General features: G+C 44.5%; 1 protein-coding gene across 14 annotated transcripts in view; it reads right to left on the bottom strand.

Moving 5' to 3' along the window:
* Window positions 1-21,026, bottom strand: part of TSPAN4 (tetraspanin 4) — a 716,150-nt gene that overhangs the window by 508,597 nt on the left and 186,527 nt on the right. Inside the window, exon 1 of one of the 14 annotated variants that reach the window (XM_042862177.2) lies at window positions 11,189-11,511. The exons of 12 other annotated variants lie outside the window; for them this stretch is intronic. The gene's annotated coding sequence lies outside the window, so the exon portion shown is untranslated. Of the gene's footprint in view, window positions 1-11,188; window positions 11,512-21,026 lie in introns of those variants that run through there. One more of the 14 variants, XM_065594668.1, reaches the window with a different exon arrangement.

Below are 21,026 nucleotides of genomic sequence, written 5' to 3'. Positions count from 1 at the left end.
TCCCTCCCAGGACACTGTCTGAAACCAGCTTATGTCTGGTTCCTCCTGTTTATATGAAACTCACAGTAATATTCCCTTAATTGTGTGTCTAGGATTGTGTGCGGCAGAAGGGGAGGGAGTGGGAGAGATGTGCTTTTGATTTATGTTAGTTGACAAGGATTAGTTTCTGTAATGCTCTTGGGATAAAAACGTCAGTCAGGAAAACCTTTACAAATAAAAGAAACACAGGCTACATTGTATTTTGTTCCACTTGATTCTCCTGTCATATACCTCCCCTCTTATCTCTTCTCCATACATCCCAGCCTATCCATAAAGCAGAAAGGCAGAATCCCTAGCGCTTGCTTCGGTAGAACTTAAATTGCTCAGGGGTGTGAAAAAGCCACCCCCTGAGCGACATAAGTTACACCGACAGAAGCGCTGGCATGGACAGCGCTGTTGGCAGGAGAGCTTCTCCCGCCGACAAAGCTACCGCGCATGGGGAGATGGAACAGTTACGCCGATGGGAGAGTTCTCCATCGCCACAGAGCGTCTGCACTGGCAGCACTACAGCTACATTGCTGGAGCTGCGCCACTGTACCGATTCTAGTGTAGACTAGCCTTATGTCTATATAAATTCAAAACCTATGAAGTCTTAAGCTGACATTCTCAGGCCTCAGCTGGTGTAGTGTGTCCAGTTCTGGGCACCACACTTTAAGAAAGATGTGGATAAATTGGAAAGCGTGTCCAGAAGACAGCAACAGAAAATGATAAAAGATTTAGAAAAACCTGACCTATGAAGAAAGAGTAAAAAAAAAAAAAAAAAAAAAACTGGGCATGTTTAGTCTTGAGAAAAGAAGATTGAGGGGATCCCGGTAACAGTCTTCAAATATGTTAAAGGCTGTTATAAAGAGGACTGGTCAGTTAGAACAAGTTAGAATGAGACAGAATCTGCTTAGTCTGCAGCAAGGGAGATTTAGGTTAAGTAGTAGGAAAAACTTTCTAACGACAAGGGTAGTTATGCTCTGAAATAGGCTTCCAAGGGAAGTTGTTGAATCCCGGTCATTGGAGGTTTTTAAGAACATGTTGGACGTACAGTTGTTAGGGATGGTGTACATATGCTTGGTCCTACATCAGCATAGGCAGGGGAGGTATTGGAAGACCTCTCACGGTCCCTTTCAGCCCTAAAATTTCTATGATTGTTATTCTTACAATTTGCTAAGCCAGTTTCTAGCTCTGGATACTGGTAGCTACAGCTAGAAGTACTAGAGCGATACAGCCCAGCCAGATACACCTAGAGCTACAAATGGAGCACTAGTAAATGGCATTCACCATCAACAATAGCAAAGTGGCTTCTACACAGAGCCTTGGTGCTCAGTTAAATGGCATGCCTTTTTATCTGAAGTGTCTATTTGGAATATCATCTCATGATGTTGGCATGGATTTGTGTGTCCAGTAGAAATAGATGTTGGGTAAATCTGACCTTGACTCTAATTGGCGGCTTATCAATTATGGGAAATTACTGAAAGTAGCATCTAGAGGGTCTAACCTGCACACAGCACAGTGGGGCTCTGATGTTGAAGGGAGCAGTGACTTGCTCAGGGTCACAGCTTGTCAATGGAAGAGCTGAGAATAGAACCCAGGTCTCCCACTAACTTCTTCCCTTCTGCATTAAGGTCAAGCTTCCCCTTTCCTGACCTTTGCCCTGCCTACAATCTTTTACCTCCATCTCCTCCTTTCCCATTTCTCTCCTTATCCCCCACTCAAGCTTCTTCCCCAATCCTTTCTCATCTTCTTTGTCCAGTCCCATTTGCACACCACCCATACACTGAAAACAGCCTCCTGGTCCCTGTTATGTTTGCCAAACCCCTTCTCTCACCTCTTTCAAAACACCCCCCAAACCTCACCTGCCATGATAACCACACTGGGTTTCTCCTGTTTGTAGGGTAATCCATTTGGTGCATCATAACTGATGGTAAATCATCATTTGCGCTTCCAGGGCCCAATTTTCAGAAGGACTGAGCTCCTGCTGCTTTCAGTGGGAGCTGATGGGTGGCTCAGCCCTTTTGAAAATAAGGCCACTTATCTGGTGCTTCAGCAAGGATTTAGGAGCCTACCTCTAAACACCCATTGTGGGAAATCTTGGCCAGCGTGTTCTAGTAGGTAGCACATAGGACTGAGAAGTAGGACTCCTGCTCTATTTCTGCCTCAGTCAACTGATTTACTAGATGAGGTTGGACAGGTCACTTAACTTCTCTACCTCAGTCTCCCCATCCATAAATGATAATACTCCCCCACGGGGGCACAGTGAGGTTTAATTTGTCAGTGTTTGTAAAGCACACTGAGAGCCTCAGATGGAGACTGCTGTTGAAGTGCACAGGGTCACTATTGCAGGACACATGCTCCTTCGTTGTTGGAGAGCAATCAATCTCTGAGGGAAACAGCGGTTGCATGAAACGCGTGTCCTTTAACATTTTCAATTTCAAGTACACTCCTGTTCACTTCTCTTCTTCTCCCCTTCCCCTCCCCCCTGACTTTATATTGGGAATCACACTCAGCAGCTGGGTGCAGCCAGTTCCAATGAGAGCAAAAGAACCCTTTCTTCACAGGGGATTTGTATCACAGAACCCCTTTGTGGGGATGCCCATCAATCAAGGAAACACAGGAAACCATTGCGCGTGTCACTGCTACCAAGGAAAGAAGTCTTGCTGTGCCATAGCCTCAGGAGTTAGAGAGCTACATGCAAATTAAACTCCACTTTGCACCAGGCAGATTAAATTAAGGCCCACACCTGTAAAACACTCATGCCTGACTCTACCTAAGAGCACGTGAGAAGACTCAGGAAAGTCAATGGGACTGCTCATGGAGTTGAAGTTATGCATGTGCATAATTGTTTTCAAGATCGGTGCAATGACTTCTGTTTTGCTAAGGCTTCTCCTTTCACACATACAGAGGCCTTCAGGTACTAAACATGTCTCATACTGGATCATTTTGGTGGAAACCCTATCCGCCTCCCCTGTAGGAGTAGGAGCAGTACCCAGTAGAAGAAACAACAGCATCCAGCCTCCTCCTAACAATACATGTGCCATGATAGTAATAGACTCAATCGCTGGCCTAAATGGTGATACATATTGTTAATAACTATTTGTATTACAGTAGCTCCTAGCATCTCCCACTGAAATCGGGCTCCTATTGTGCTAGGTGCTGTACTCACCCATGCCTGCCCTGAAGGGTTCACAACCTAAACAGACAAGCGAGACGAAAGGGTGGGAGAACAGAAGTATCACCCCCATTTCACAGATGGAGGCATTGAGAGAAAGAAAGCAATGTGTTCAAGGCCCCATAGGGTAGGTCTACACTGCAGTAAAAGACCTGCAGCATGGTCACAGCTGGCTCAGGTCAGGTGGCTCGGGCTGCTGGGCTAAAAATAGCAGCCTAGATGACCAGGCTAGGGCTGGAGCCTGGGGTCTGAAACCCCATGAGTGGGGAGGGTCTCAGAGACCAAGTTCCAGCCTGAGCATCTACACTGCTATTTTTAGCCCTGCAGCCCAAGCCCTATGAGCCTAAGTCAGCTGACTCAGGCTCTGAGACTAGGTGTTACGGGTTTTTTAATCACATTGTAGACATACCCATGGTGTCCAGTAGAGAGCAAGGATTTGACCCTAGATCGCCCAGGTACTAGTCCAGTGCCTTAATCACAAGCCCACCCATCCCCTCTTCTAAAATGCTGCCTTAAACAATACTATTCATGTCAATCTGTGCTACACACAGAGCTGGAGTTCAGATGAAAATATCCAAGCATGTGGAGATGGGAAGGGGATACAAATAAAAATAAATAAGTACTTGATGTATTACATTAGCACCTAGAGGTCTCAAACATGAGCAGGACCCCGAGTGCTGGTTTCTGAAAAGACGTGGTTGAATTCCTGCTAAAAATCTGTAAAAGTTGGTCCTGCAGCTAAAGGTCCAGAACAGGAGTAGGCAACCTATGGCACACGTGGTGAAGGCAGCACACAAGCTGATTTTCAGTGGCACTCACGCTGCCCATGTCCTGGCCACTGGTCCAGGGGCTCTGCATTTTAATTTAATTTTAAATGAAGCTTCTTAAACATTTTTAAAACCTTATTTACTTTACATACAACAATAGTTTAGTTATATATTATAGACTTATAGAAAGAGACCTTCTAAAAACTTTAAAATGTATTACTGGCACACAAAACCTTAAATTAGAGTGAATAAATGAAGACTCGGCACACCATTTCTGAAAGGTTGCCGACCCCTGGTCTAGAATGGTGGTCTTCAGCTTCCAGCATCCATTAACTGATTGTTTTTTACTGCTATCCAGAAAATCCTGAAGAATGCCCTTTCAATTCAGAAATGGATTTCAGAGCATGTCCCTGGTGAATATTAGGGTGAAAGGGGAATACAGTGTAAAATTCAAAGAGGATGAGAAGAAGAAAGGAAAAGCACAGAGCCCAGACAAGTACATATTGGCTCCAAGAGCAAGGACTATCCATGGGGGAAGGGCTATCTGAGGGAAGGATAGCTAAATAATATTTATTTATGTGACATTTTTATTATTTGGTAGTGCTCTGCATACCTAATAAATAATTGGTCAGGCATTTTCATAGCTTCTTTCTTATGACAACCTGTGCCAGTGTCTCTGGCTTTTTTCTTGTTCTAGACAGCAGAGGTTGGCAAGCTGAGCATCCCCTCTGATGCAGATAAGGCTTCATTTTTGTGTCAGTTAAGGTCACTTGCGTCTGCTCAGTCTTGTATCTCAAGGGCTTCAATTCATCATTGCCAGCACAGTCAGAGACTAGGATCATCTATTTGCAACTGCTGTGAGCCTGGTTCAGAATCTCAATGCAGGAAAACCATTGTCAAGCTCTCCCCTGGTGCACACACAGAAAGAACTGAATAGAGATCCACTCTCAGTCATGATTGTGATCATTGCACATGTACCTCCGGCAAGGCCAATTTTTTTTTTTTTTTTTTTTTTTTTTTTTTACTTTCAAACCTTTGTTGAAAAGCTAGCTAGTCTCTGCTGTGTATTCAACTGCATTATACAGGTGATCTGGGTACTGCAAAGCTGATTATACTGATTTGCAACAGGAAAATGTGCCATCGTGCAAGATACCAAGAGTACATAACCTATTTTGTGTGGCATGATTTGCTGCAACACTATGGCACAGGCTGACATGCGCTGTCATGGGAGGAATGGACTGAGGGACGTTTATTTTCTGTGGTATGAAGCAGAAAGAAGGGCCAAACTTTTGAAACTCAAGTGCTTAAAATTAGACACCCAAATTTATATTTAGGCACCTAATAAGAGGCTTGATTTTGAGAGGTGCTAACAGGGACGGCTCCATCATTTTTACCGCCCCAAGCGGCGGGAAAAAAAAAAAAAGCTGCGATCGGCGGCACTTCGGCGGCATTCTACCGCCACCGCTTCATTATTCGGTGGCAGGTCCTTCCCTCCGAGAGGGACTGAGGGACCCGCCGCCGAATTGCCACCCAAGAGCCAGACTTGCCGCCCCTTTCCGTTGGCTGCCCCAAGCACCTGCTTCCTGCGCTGGTGCCGGCCCTGGGTGCTAACATTAGAGTCACGTCAGGCATCCAAGATTGGAAATGTTGGTCATAATATACCTGGCTGTATTCAGAGATCATTTATACCAGAGTATAATCTTCACCCCAGTGTTACTAAGCTGAAAATCTAGCTCATTGCTCTTGCATATTATCTTGATATGCTGCAGCAAGAGAAAATCTCCTAAAGTTTTTCACCATCCAATGAAAAAGTATCTACTTAAACATACACACTAGCTGCTTCCCTAGTTAGACTCCTTTCTGGGAACGACACATCTCTCAGGTCTCTATTTCCAGCCAAAATTATGCACTCACACCTTTTATAGACAACAGTAATTTCCAAAGGTGAATAGGATTCCTCCCATACGTTTTATTGGCTATAATAAAAAGAAGCTTGAGTTAGCGGAAGAGGTGAGCAGGGAACTGTTCGGGCGGGGGGAGGTGGCTGACACACTGCAAAGAAGATGAAGGAGCTGCAGAAGAATTCCTGGCGATACAGAAGGGAGGGACTGCAGGAGGAGGAGGAGGAAGATAAAGGAGAATGTAGCAAAGATGATGATGAGTATGAAGGACACGACGTGAAGTCATAGAAGATGGTAAATATGGAAAAATCAGTCAGAGAAAAAATGTAGATAAAATGCAAAGGCAGAGGAAAAATGGCAAAAAAGGGCATCAATAGGGAATTACAGCTTCTGATTGGCTAAGAATCGTGCCTATACTATTACTTTTGTTACCCTGGCTCCTCCACCTCGCACACTGACACACTTTTGCTTGTCTCATCCAGGGCATGTATTGTTTTTTCAAGTATAAGCAGTTTGAGACAGGGACTTTCATCTTCTATATGTTTGTACAGCACCTAGAACACAAGGGTCTCTAGCCACTACCTCCTTGTAAACTATAAATCAAACCAACAGGTAGGAAGAACAGGTCAGATTAACCAGTGTGAGAACACAAGAATAATGAGACATTGGATGAAATTGAAAGGAGGCAAATTTAAAATTGATAAAAGGAAATTTCCCCATGAAAAAAATAGTCTGTGGAACTCATTGCCGCAAGACATTATTGAGGCCAAAAAGCTTAGTAGGATGCAAAACAGTATTTGCTATTTATATGGATAGCGAGACTATTCTGAGCTATAGCAGTAAATATTTTTAAAAACAAGAGTTTGGGCAGGGATAGAAACTCTCCTGCTTTATGGCAGGAGCCAATCTCAAACTCTTAGGGCTTAGGAAGGAACAGTCCCTTGGGGCAGGTTTTCCCTTCACCCTTTCCCCTGGTTTTTGTCACACAGGCAGACAGCAGAAAACCAGAAGTCCGAAGTGCAGACAATGCAATGTTTATTGGGGTTAGTTTCCAGCAAACGTGTCCCATAACTCTTACACTGCAAAGCCTTGTTTCCCAGTGTTCCGACTCACCTCTCCCCAGCAGGCATAATTATGCCTGAAACGCATGCTCACAGTCCCACCCCTTACAACTTATGGTCATGTTCTGTTTTTTTTTGGGAGGGGGGGAGGAGAGGGGGTCGTGGGTCTTCATTCCCACCCCTTTTGTACCCCAGGGGAGGGGTAAGGAGTGAGGTTGTGCTCCAGTCAGGGGCAGGCATTTCTCTGGTCTTTTAGTGTTTTACCTCCCCCCACAAATCCTCCCTTAACCCTCCCAACTGGTTGCTTGACCTTGCCTTAAGATAAGAAGTTGAACCAGTCTTTAAGTATGTGCTCATATATTTAAAAAGGTTATTAAAGCTAATGTTAAAAATTTATATAGTACACAGGTTGAGAAAAGAGTGTCTGTACATCTGGGTATAGTGCTTAGATTATCAAGAAATACAAAGTTTGCTTTTAAAGTGATAAGATACATATAGTGCATCATCAGCAATAACCCAAATGTAGGTGAATAAAATGTAAGAATACAATTTAGGTATTAGCATCCAAGTATTCGGGTACATCACTCATGAAAAGTAATACAGAGAGTTGGTTGTGGAAAGCAAATATAGCAATGAGTGAAGATTGTCCCTCAGTCATTGAGAATTTAGGGTAGGTTATCCATTTAGCAAGTACAATCCAGAAGGAAATTATTTCAGTTACTTTCCCCACTGTGCTTCTCCTCAGCATTCCAGCTCATCCCTGCTGGTATTGCTGATGTCCAGTGATGTGTTCTATGTAGATGTCTCTCAACCACCTGATGGAGTCCGACACCATTACACTCCCACCATGCCCAGTAACACTTCAGCTGCTCTTATCTGTTCCCATTATACAACAAACCCATTTGGCTTAGGCAAAAGTAACGTTTACAGTGTCCGTCTTTGTCCTTCGTAAGAATCCCTTTGTTCACACATATTAGTAAGAATTTAAGTACATCAAAACTCAAACAGGCAAGCAGAACTCAAAGTACTATCTCAGGCAAAACTACAGGCCTGGATCCTACATTGTTAGGAGTATTGGTGTCAGAGATGAGAGTTGCTCTCAGGTTTATTCAACCCACTCCTCACCTGTGCTAACAGAGGAGCATACGAATTGCCACAGTGCACCAGACCAGTGCTCCTATCTAATCTAACAGTGGGCAGCACTTAGAGGCTACACAGGAAGGTGCAAGGAAGCCTGCACTTTGCAGTTATGTGACAACCTGCTCCCAGGGAAAGTTCCCCTCGTTACCCAAACTACCAAAGGTTGAATTAAGCTGTAGGGCATGAAGGTTTATATCCCTTCTAGTACTCTTGAGGTGGTCATAGTATTTACTGCTACAACTCTGGATGTCCATGTTACCTACATACGTGTCTAAATCCTGCTAAGCATTTGGCCTCCATGATATCTTGTGGCAATGAGCTTCACAGACTAATGGTCATTTTATGAAAATAATTATTTCCTTTTATCATCTTCAAATTGGCCACCTCTCAATTTAGTGCCTGTTTCCTGCTTGGGTTATAAGGTAGGGTGAACCAAAAGTTCACAGTCTCCCTTCTTCATACTAGTCACGATTCTCTCTCTTTTGGTCTTGTCCCGTCCTATACATCTCCGCGCAGCAGTGCACTCTAGAAAATTTCCAGAGCTACCCCGGAAGGATTCCTTTTCACGTTTGTTTTCCTATCACAGGATAGAGCTTTGCGGTCAATGAAAAATGATTTGCATGGCTAGATAAACAGCGACTCCTCAAAAAGAGCAGGAGCATGTTGCAATTAGTCATTAAACTCTGACCCAAAGCCCTAACATGTTCTTGAGGAGCAGGGTTTTTAAAAACTGTCCTTCCACTACTTGGGCTATTAATTACTTGTGCCTTTTGAGAGTCTAGACAATCGCAAATAATGCTACCCAGGAGGAAATCGGGGGAAGCGTGATCATTTGTTTTTCTACCAGACTAAATGCTATCACCACACCATGTTCACCCCAAGGCACAAGCAGCAACACTGGCTCCAAGAGGAGGATTAGCAAACGCCACAGCAACGAGCATTCAGTCATCATTGCCATGGTTTAGTGAAGACAAAGCTGCACTGACAGGAAGGTGAGACGGTAGTTCAGAAGAAAAATACTAAGGCAGAGAAGCAAGTGCCTAATGAAGTCCTTTGCATGAGCACATCTCTCCCTTAAGAAAACGTCACCTCAAAATGATACATCTGCACTGTCTTTGCGAAAGCCAAAGGGAGGGAACCTATTTGAGGAATCCGTCATTAAGTGGCTGCAGGGCAGTGCTTTTAAAACAAGCCTGGTGAGTGAGACACTAGATGAGAAGTCACGAGATCTGGGTACTATTCCCAGCTGTGCCAAAATCTTGCAGTAGGACCTTGGGGAAATCATGTAACCTCTCTTTTGACAATCTTGGCCTATGTACATACCACCGTGTAACAGAATCTGCTGGTAGCCTCGTGGCCACAATTTCATTTTCAACAGGAATAGCCTTGGGAGGGTGAGGGAGTCATGAAAAATAGAGCTGTTGACAGCGGGCCCCAATTTTCCACTTTCTTGTCATCCCGAGAGTCAGTTACATCTTTACGAGCTGCAAAATCAGTATGGTAGCATTTTATACCCACTTAGCACACACAGATGACCACACAAGGGGAAGAGCAATGGATAATCAGTAAGGCTGCGAGTTTGTTATGGAGGTCACGGATTCCGTGACTTTACGTGACTTCTGCAGCGGCCGGTGCGCCTGGCTCAGGGGCAGCTCAGGCAGTCATCGCACCCCTACTCTATCCCCAGCAGCAGCAGAGTTTGGGTGTGGGAGGGGGAAGAGGGTTGAGGGCACGGGTCAGGGTGAGGCGGGCTCCGGGCAGCGCTTACATGGGGGGCTCCTTGGAAAGCGGCGACAACCCCCTCACTCAGCTGCTAGGCGGAGACATGGTCAGGCAGCTCCGCACGCTGCCTCTGCAGCTCCCATTGGCTGGGAACCACAGTCCCTGAGTGCAATGCTCTTACTTGCATTGCACAGTACCTTACACCAGAAATAGTCCCATTGGAGTCAACAGGGCCAATTGAGGAATGAGGTACGATGCAGTGTGAGTAAAGATACTGGCCCAGGGTTAGCAGTGAAAACAGACCAATCCTTAACTGCCCTTGTTCCCACCCCTTAGAAATGCTGGTTAATTCTTCAAGCTCTGACAACAGCAGGGATGGGCAAAATAAAGGACAGATGAGAGCGGAATGGAAGATATACAAGAGATGATTAAAAGAGATGAGGAACTTCGACTGAGAGTTATTGAAATATATAACGGCCTCATTGGTGACGAGTCAGGAAAAAGGACGAGAGAGACCATTCCAAAAGGCTCAATTGTCTAGCATTATCTTTGCCTAGGTTTTTATGGTGGATTTTTGCCTTGAGCGGGACCATCAAGCTGTGAATATTTGAATAAGGAACATTTAAATTAAGAGACAAAAAGAAATGAGATTGTGAATGTCTCATTAAATCACTTTGCAAGCTCCATGGCAAAAGGGAACGTATGTTACAAGCTGCTATCAGATTAAGATACAGAGAAAGAAGCTCGGCAGGTCTACTCAAGGTTTTAAAACCTTTGGTATAGCAGGCAGGACAGAAGCATTAGGTACCATGTCTCACAGATTACAGCTCAGTCTTGCCAGCACTTAAACATTTGCATTGCTTTATTCTGGGGAGCAGTCCAGTACACTTCTATGGGTCTACTCAAGTGAGGAAAGTGGCACATGCTTGAGTAGCTATAAAAATAGGCCTCGGTTTATAAGCCCAAATTTTCAAAAGCGAGGATTGATTTTTGAGTGCCTAACTTGAGATGCCTTAAAGGATTTTCAGAAATTGCTGAGCACCCACCCTCTGAAACTCAGGCCCTCAAGTTGGTCACTCAAACATACTAGTCACTTGAAAATTCTAGCTAAGGGTCCATGTTCCCTTCCCCCAGTTTGTCAGATACATTGCATGTAATAAATGCTTTTACAGTTACATAAGATGGGGTTGTTCCCTAATTACCAATTACCATAAGAACCATAAAGGCAATGGAAATACGTAACCAAGAAGTAAATGCTGTAAGAAGAAAATACGCCACACAGTATTCTCCAGCCACACACAGGTTAAAGCAGACATGCCCTCATTATTATTTTTTGTATATTGCATGTGTTACACACCACCAGGCTTAAAAACCATTAGAATTCTGTGAGCAAACACATACCTTCTCCTCCTTAAACTGGGAACCTGATGATGCCATGGAAACCGCCAGTGCAACAAGTGCCTTTTACCCCAGAGGGAAAGGAAGTGGAGTTCTCTTTCTCAGCTCAGAAGGGTAAGCAGTGCATGGTGATGGAGGCCAAGAACACAGACGAGCAAAAGAAAAAACATTAGGGAGGAAAAAAGAGCTGAGTACAGAGTTCTCTCAGGCACATTAAAGAGAGCCATGTGGCATACCAGTAGCAGGTTTATAAGTACTTGAAGGCTGAGTCCCAACTGAAAGAAACCATCCCCATGACCTGATTTGTTCTCCAAGTATCAATCCCTCCCTTTTGTTTGCTAATGAATAGTTATATTTCCCCCGTTACATGTTCTGAGAGAGAGACAGGGCTAAGTATTATATCAACCCTGCCACTGAACCATATCAGCAGAGTATTAGCATTTGGAGCATTGCAATGTCTCTACACACGTTATGCTGCTTAATTTCTCAGCTAAAGGCACTCCAAGGAGAAATACCTATAAAGGGCAGCTCTCTGAAAGAGCTGCTGGGAAAACTCAGAGGGGATTGTCTGTGTTCGTTGCCTGAAAATCAAAGGTAGCCCAGAGATGGATGAGAGATGCTGGCCCCTAGCCATCTGACCCACTTTAACCAAAACAGCCTTCCCTTTAAAGAAATGGGCAGTCTTGTTTAAAAAAAAAAAAATTAGGGACCAGATCATCAGCTGGTGTAAATCAACATCACTCCATTGACTTCAGTGGCACTATACTGATTTATATCTGCTGAGCATCTGGGCCCAAGATTTCATACAAAACCTAATGCTTCCCTGTAAAATGGCACCTGGCATCTGAGTTTTCATCGGCCATCTCCTTATGCAGTTTTGGGCTTCCTCAACCTTCTTTTCCCTCTCAGACACATGATATGTGTGGCAGAATGGATATGAAGGCAGAAGAGCGGAGAGAAATGCTATAGGCTCTTACCTATTAGCAAAGTCATTCAAAATAGGGTTGACAAACCTATGCTAGGTATTTTCACTGGCCATCAGTAGTTAAACCAAAGGCATGAGAAAGGTAAGGATGCGAAAGATATTCTCCAGTAATGCTGAATCCACTGATTGTCCTACAAAACAGGAAAAGGATGAGGAAAGAATATCCATCCAAAATGCTGGTCACAGAGGAAGACTACAGTATCTTCTTCTCATGGTATTATATCACATATATCCCTGCACTCACAATCAGACAACACTGCAATAAGGCAACACGGTCAACATACTGTTGGCTTTCCACTGACAGTCTCCTATTAAGGAGTCATACACAAGGAACTTTATTGTGCAACAGTTCATTTTGCTGCACACAACACACCTGACAGAAGAACAAGGAAAGGATAAGGAGAGCTATTTCACAGTGCATCTCTCTCTGCTCTTCATAGAATATTAGGGTTGGAAGGGACCTCAGGAGGTCATCTAGTCCAACCCCCTGCTCAAAGCAGGACCAATCCCCAACTAAATCATCCCAGCCAGGGCTTTGTCAAGCTTGACCTTAAAAACCTCTAAGGAAGGAGATTCCACCACCTCCCTAGGTAACCCATTCCAGTGCTTCACCACCCTCCTAATGAAAAAGTTTTTCCTAATATCCAACCTAACCTCCCCCACTGCAACTTGAGACCATTACTCCTTGTTCTGTCATCTGGTACCACTGAGAATAGTCTAGATCCATCCTCTTTGGAACCCCCTTTCAGGTAGTTGAAAGCAGCAATCAAATCCCCCCTCATTCGTCTCTTCTGCAGACTAAACAATCCCAGTTCCCTCAGCCTCTCCTCATAAGTCATGTGCTCCAGCCCCCTAATCATTTTTGTTGCCCTCCGCTGGACTCGTTCCAATTTTTCCACATCCTTCTTGTAGTGTGGGGCCCAAAACTGGGCCCAGTACTCCAGATTAGGCCTCACCAATGCCGAATAGAGGGGAATGATCATGTCCCTCAATCTGCTGGCAATGCTCCTACTTATACAGCCCAAAATGCCGTTAGCCTTCTTGGCAACAAGGGCACACTGTTGACTCAGATCCAGCTTCTCGTCCATTGTAACCTCTAACTCCTTTTCTGCAGAACTGCTGCCTAGCCATTTAGTCCCTAGTCTATAGCAGTGCACGGGATTCTTCCGTCCTAAGTGCAGGACTCTGCACTTGTCCTTGTTGAACCTCATCAGATTTCTTTTGTCCCAATCCTCTAATTTGTCTAGGTCCCTCTGTATCCTATCCCTACCCTCCAGCATATTTACCACTCCTCCCACTTTAGTGTCATCTGCAACTTGCGGAGGGTGCAATCCACGACATCCTCCAGATCATTAATGAAGATATTGAACAAAACCAGCCCCAGGACTGACCCTTGGGGCACTCCGCTTAATACCGGCTGCCAACTAGACATGGAGCCCTTGATCACTACCTGTTGAGCCTGACAATCTAGCCAGCTTTCTATCCACCTTATAGTCCATTCATCCAGCCCATACTACTTTAACTTGCTGGCAAGAATACTGTGGGAGACCATATCAAAAGCTTTGCTAAAGTCAAGGAATAACATGTCCACTGCTTTCCCCTCATCCACAGAGCCAGTTATCTTATCATAGAAGGCAATTAGGTTAGTCAGGCATGACTTGCCCTTGCTGAATCCATGCTGACTGTTCCTGATCACTTTCCTCTCCAATAAGTGCTTCAGAATTGATTCCTTGAGGACCTGCTCCATGATTTTTCCAGGGACTGAGGTGACGCTGACTGGCCTGTAGTTTCCCGGATCCTCCTTCTTCCCTTTTTTAAAGATGGGCACTACAGTAGCCTTTTTCCAGTCATCCAGGACCTCTCCCGATTGCCATGAGTTTTCAAAGATAATGGCCAATGGCTCTGCAATCACATCCGCCAACTCCTTTAGCACCCTCGGATGCAGTGCATTCGGCCCCATGGACTTGTGCTCGTCCAGCTTTTCTAAATAGTCCTGAACCACTTCGTTCATCACAGAGGGCTGGTCACCATCAAGAGGAACACACCTTACCACTACATGCCACAGATACTACACCCCAGAACCTTCCCCACCGACCCCCTTTATGCCAGCCTTCCAGCATCCTGTTTAGTCAACTACTCTCTCTGAACATACTCATGCTTACACGTAGGATGGTATAGTTTGTGGGCTGGTGCACATCACATGTGTATATTATAGTTCCTGGGGGAAAATTAGTCTTCTGATAGTAAATAGCAAAAGTCCGTTTTTGTTTGTCTTATGGCCTCTCATTAATCCCTTGATCAGTCACTTCTTCCAACTTGCAAAACAGCATTGTCACACACACACACGACATTTTGTATTTTTAAAATCCTACCCATTTTACAAGAGCTTCTTCCAGGGAAAGACTTGTTGACTGGTAGATAGGAAGAAATTGAATTGTCATCGCTCACTGCCAAAATCCCCTATAAATAATGTCACACTTTATTTTTTTATATTTATTAAAGTAAATAAATATATAAATCACAGCTCCCATTCTGTTCTCTGGAGGGGACCATAAATTTCAGTGTGTCTGGTTGATTTATTTGTGTTTGGCAACCTTGCTCTGACTTACGTTCTCTCTGTGAGGATCCAGCAGTAATAAATCTAGTGGTACTGTAGGGAATTCACTTGTTTCAATGCAATGCAACCTTCCACCACCACTACCATGCCACCATTTCACACATAAAATTCTTGAAAGAATTTTGCGAACAAAGAGAACGAGCATTGTTTAGAGCCAGGCACTCAGCAAAGAAATGAAAAGCAAGATTCTCCCACACTTCCACAGAAGCAACTGGTCATTAGACACAACTGAGGACTTGTCTACAGGACAGATTATTGTGCAGCAAGCCAAGGTGAGAATCTGTAGCGCACCAACACTGTACTGTAATATATTGCATGGACATTGCTATAGAATCGAAAAAGTCCCAGCGTGTGGCTTGACAGTATCATATGCCAAGCCACACTCCAGGACTCCCGTGTAGACGCTTGTGACAGTGGAGTGAGTTACTGCATGGTAAGCTAGAATCTGTAGATTCATACACTGGCTTGCCGGATAGTAACTTGCTATGTAGACTGGCCCTAAGAACCACTGCAAACCTCTCAACCTTCCACTGCAAGGGCAAGATGTACCACGCGTCACCTTTACCTTTCTTAATATAAACACGCGTCATCATATACACATAACATGTTCATTTAAAAAAAAGAGAAATAAAAAAATCCCTACACAAATGCTCACCGGGAAGAGGAAAAGAACCACAGAGAGAAATAGCAAAGGGATCACAGAAGGATAAATGCCATTTTCTTCCACCATGGGAGGACTAATTTATAAGGGAGATACATGATTCTATGCTTGTTTTTTTACAATCTTGCCACCCTTATGAAGAGTGTGCTATAAAACCACCAGTGAAACTATTCGTGCAGATATTGATCAACTTTGTGATGAGACATTAACATATTAATTAGAACATTTTCTGCTTAGTGATCCCCTGCTCCTTTCATTTTCCTTTTAGTGTCTCGGTGCAAATATGAATGGACCAATCATGATAAGCCAGGAATGGCACCTAACTGTAGAATCATTAATGTTGGTCCATTGAATGATGCTCCTTGAGACAAATAGCAGTGATTATTTCCTTCCCTCCCACTACCCTCTCCCTCCCATCTCCTTATTCTCCCCATCCCACTCTTTCCACTGGGAGCTGTAACGGACAGCTGTTTCTGATCCAGCATGGCTCTATTTTGAATAGATGGATGTGCTTTTTCTGTACCTCTGTGACAGAATGTAACCTGGTGTCCACACCCTATTGTAATAACCTTTGTACAAAGTATGCCTTGTGGGGTATCATTTAAAACTCATGATTTGCTGGTCATTATTGTCCTGGTAAAATGTGTGAAGCAACATTGTACATGAAGCAATAAGATTCCACTGTATGGTGTTATTAACACATCTAAACTGAGGTTGGGAAACACGTCTGTCTTAAAGTAATGTGTGCTCTGCTTACTTTGCATTTAGGCAGTAAACAGAGTCCTGAAGCCGGAAGGGAAACAAAGGAAGCTCAAATAGCTGAGGAAAAAGCAGCAGGGAACATCTTTCCACATAGAACTTTTGTCTCCTGAATCTCAGCTGGAAATGTTTTTATACTGTGCATCCTTCTCTTGAAAAAGGAGGGACAAACAGCCCAAGGCACCATCCTACCCCATCTCCCTGCCCCTCACATTCACGGCACCTGAAATGACAAAGGAAGCATTCATTGGATTCTGGGAGAAGGGGCCCTGACCTAAGAAATTTGGTCAGTAAGACTGCTGAAAGCACGTGGTGAGAAAACAAACTATGTTAAATTCAAAGTGAAGTTAGGCACCAGTTGCATTTTATCTTTATTTTTCCCATTTATGACCTTTATGCCTCATTACTTGTACTCACTTAAAATCTCTCTTTGTAGTAAATAAACTTGTTTTATCTAATCCAAATGTGTTTAAATTGAAGGGTCTGAGAAACTCCATTTAGGGTGGCAAGTTGTGTGCATATTATTTCTATTAAAGAAATCATTGACTTGACTTTATAAATAAACTTGTATTATCCAGGAGAGGGTAGGCAGTATAGGACATACATTTGGCGGGGGGGGGGGGGGGAGCATTTAAGACCGAGTGTGTTGGGGTCACCCTGCAGTATAATCAAGGCTGGTAAGAGCCAAGGTGTGGCTGGCTAGCTAGCTCCAGCATGCACACAGACATAGCTGGGAGTGACTTGCATGCTGGAGGCTGTGTGTGAGAGTAATCCAGGCTGGTGGCTACAGCAGCAAAGCATTCTAAAGGGCACCCCAGGCTACAGGGCAGTGGTGATACAGCTAGACATTAGTCTGAATTGTGCTCTTGTATATCACAATCTCATATTCTGCTTGTGTGTTTATGTAATGTTTTATGTTCAAGGAAAACCCAGTTGATGTTCCCACTTTTAATAAGTCACAACACATAAGGATGAAAAGCCTGAATTTTCAAAAGTGCTAGTGATTACGAGTGCCCAACTTGAGACACCTGAAGAGAGCCTGATTTTCAAAGGGCAGATGCTCTATGGTGTCACAGTTGGGCCCTCAAAAACTGCGACACCCAAAATTGCTAGTCAGTAGCAAGAAAATAATATGCCCCATAGACTATTAATTTATTCTTGTCAGCAACAATAAGATCTTGTTCTTTCCTTATAGCTCATGACCCTTGTTCTAAAATACTTATGGATGTTCACCTAGGATATGGGTCACTTACGGACAATTGTAGTATTATTAGGTTTTACTTCAGTGCCTTGAAATAAATAGAAATGGTGCCTTGAAGAAGCTTCTGTTTAATCACATTTCATCCAGTCACATTCAACTGAAGACCTTGAGACTCAACTGGAACAGTTCATGACATCCCACCCCAAAATACAGTGACCCTTCAAGGGTAAAATATCGATATTACAATTGCCCTCAGTTCAGTTTGTCCATATAATTCCTGAGGCAAGAGGTCAAGTTGGTGATTTTTCCTCAAATTCACCTGTTTCATAAGGCTGCAGCATGCTCTAATCATTTATCCAGAAAGCTCCAAAATTCACAGGATGATTTACAGAGCATAGATGCCTAAAGGTGAACTGTTGTGACAACTGGGCCTACAAATGTATCCAAATTATGACCGAGCCTGTAAAAAGTATGTACGGGTTCATAAGACGTTATAATAACCCATGACAACAAATATTGATGGGAAAAGATACAAAAGGAGACTGAATAACCGAGTTAGTCTAAACAAAAAAGGCCAACTTAATATGATTCAAGGACTGTGCTGAAATTATGCTTGTTTAAAACAGGAGATGTTGAGCCAGAAGTTAATGAGCCAAAATTGGTAGATATTAGGCCTAATCAGTAGACAAAATAATAAGGGGATAGGCACGGCCGGCTCTAGGTTTTTTGCCGCCCCAAGGAAAAAAAATTTTGGCTGCCCCCCGTCCCAGCCCTGGGCTCCTTGCCGCACCCCCCTGCTGCCCCAGCCTTGGGCTCTCCCCACCCACCCACACCCCCTGCTGCCCCAGCTCTGGGCTCCCTCATTCCCCCCCCCTCCACACCATTGCCCCCCACACACACCTCCTGCCACCCCAGCCCTGGGCTCTCTCCCCCCCTCCCCCACCTGCACCCTCCTTCCGCCGCAGCCCTGGGTCACTGGTAACTCGCTTCCACGGCAGGTCATTCAGCGTGAATTTTACATGTGCACAGAACAGAGACAGGATTGGTTCCCATATGGTTACAGAACTGCAGTAAAGTGGAACAATTTTCAACTTGTGTGATTGAGGGATATCTGGATGCATATTATAAGACTGTCCTACATAAATGAGGAAAAGTTGAGGTGCCTTTATTATTCTTTTCTTCCACTCTTTCTTTCTATGGGGAATTTGCCAATGCAATATCACTGTCTTCCTTTTAAACAAACAAACCAAACAAACCAAACAAACCAAACAAACCAAACAAAATGGCAATGGCTGTTGAAAATAGCCATTCCAGTCCTAATAACCACTGGGAAGCATTTCTTGCTTAATTTTATCCTACTTTTTCTAAGCAAGTTACAGTGGACCAGTATATTTGATTTGGGAGAAATGAAGTAACAGCTGCCCAAACTTAGCTTGAGCACTCCTGAATTTTGAGATGTTCAAATCTGGAAGGCAGGTGCTGGGGGGGTTGTGGCTCCGCGGGGGAGCACGGCAGCATGTATGCAGCAGTGTGTCTGGCGCTGAGCAGAGCCAGACATGCTGATCTGAGTGGCACGGTAAGGGGGCTGGGGGGTTGGATGGGGCGGAGGTTCAGGGGGGCAGTCAGGGGCAGGGAGAAGGGGGGGTTAGATGGGTCAGGGGTTGGGGGGCAGTCAGGGGACAGGCAGTGGTTGGATAGGCATGGGAGTCCCGGGGATTTGCCAGGGGACAGGTAGGGGGTGGGATTCTAAGGGGGAAGTTGGGGCGGTCTCAGGAGGGGGCAGTTGGGGACAAGGAGAAGGGAGGCTTAGATAGGGGGTGGGGTCCTGGGGGCAGTTAGGGGCAGGGGTCCCGGGAGGGGGTGATCAGGGGACAGGGTGCAGGGGGGGGTTGGATGGGTTGGGGTTTCTGTGGGGGGCAGTCGGAGGGAGTGGATGGTGGCAGGGTGGGGCTACCCTCCTGCCCTGTGGAGTGTCCTATTTTTTGAATGTTAAAATATGGTATCCCTACCTTCAGAGTGCAGCTCTCCATTCAAAGCAGGCTGCAGCATGAGGTCTCAGCTACCTCACTCCCTCTCCCTCTTTCCTGTTGGTAGTAGCCAAGGGAATGCTGGGAAATGTAGTTCTTTCCCTGCTCCAGGGCTGGCTCTATAGGCAGGGAGCTAACCAAGGAACTACAGCTCCCAAGGCCCCCTGTTGGTTCTCAGCTCCCATGCTGGATCCCTGCCGCCCCTGCAAATGGGCTGCCCCAAGCACGTGCTTGCTTTGCTGGTGCCTAGAGCCGCCCCTGGGGATAGGCTATTCCACCCATCACTCCCTTTTTAGGTCCTTAAAAGAATAGGCTGGGGAAGAAGGGTGAAGAGTATGAAAGAACAAAAAGACAAAGAAAGAACCGACAAAGGCTATTGGTGCTAGCTTCACCATCATGGCTGCCACTCTCACGGCTTCCTGTGACTCCAGGCCTTCATCATACTGATCCTGAGAGGTGTCTTGACCAAGAGGGGCCAGAGAGATCGAGAGTGACCCAGATGACATCACCACCCCTACCGGCTCCAGCAGAATCCCAAACACCATTTGGGATTACAATTATTACCATCTTTGATACCATCTAAGAGACAAACAATTGGGGGGGGGGGGGAGCGTTCCTACTAAAACCTGTCTACAGCTAAGGGGAAAAAATGCTTTAACCGTGTTTCCTTCTTTACTGTACCTTTTATAAAGGATTACAAAGCTTTTTAATGATGTGTTTGCCATGGTGCTAAACAGGCCGAGGTCTCTGTATACCAAGCCACAGACCTTATTTAACACTGTTTAATGATTAGGTTACGTTAACACCTTTAGACCATTTATTCTATCTACGTTAATACAACAGAACCATCCCATTTGATAGATGTTACATTGGTCATTCACCCACACTTGCCCGGAGCTCTTGAACTAACAGGGTATACAGTTGGGGGGGATTTGCACGTCACTAATATGAAGGCAGTCTAGTCTAGTGGTTGGAGTAGGGGACAGAGTCAGGAGACCTGACTGTTCCCAACTCTGTTACTGACTCACTGCGTCACCTGGGGCAGTTACAACCTCTGTTGTGCTTCAGTTTTCCATGTGTAAAATGGGAATAATAATACCTAACCACCTCTGTAAAGTGCTTTTAGATCCTCAGACAACAGGCACTACACAAGTCCAAAGTATTTTTTTATTATTATCAACATGTGACACCATTCCATAAAAGTTTTTCATATCACCAAAATAAAATTAAAAAAAAGTTCTCTCAATGCTGCACCTAGAGGATTTATCTTTCACCACTGTGGGGTTTCTAAACTTTATTTTGGTTAACTTCAAGTGAAAGCACATTATTTCCTTTCCACCTTAATGTAGTCCTGTGCTCTAAGTGCCACCTCAATGAGGTGATGTATTTGAGAGCATTCAGCAGGGAGCAAGTGTTTTCCTATTATACGGACAGCACAGCATATATAAAAAATTTACATGCGCCAAGTGACAAGACTGGAAAGCACAATTCAAGTCATAACACAGGCCCCTGCAAACCACTGTTTCGGATCCACATGAAATAGGCCTGCGTTTTATGGAGCACTGTAAATTTCAGCTCACTATACAAATCT

This window comes from Chrysemys picta, chromosome 4 (assembly GCF_011386835.1).
Source record: "Chrysemys picta bellii isolate R12L10 chromosome 4, ASM1138683v2, whole genome shotgun sequence".
NCBI classification, from domain to species: domain Eukaryota; kingdom Metazoa; phylum Chordata; order Testudines; family Emydidae; genus Chrysemys; species Chrysemys picta.
This window is presented reverse-complemented; position numbering and strand designations above follow the sequence as displayed.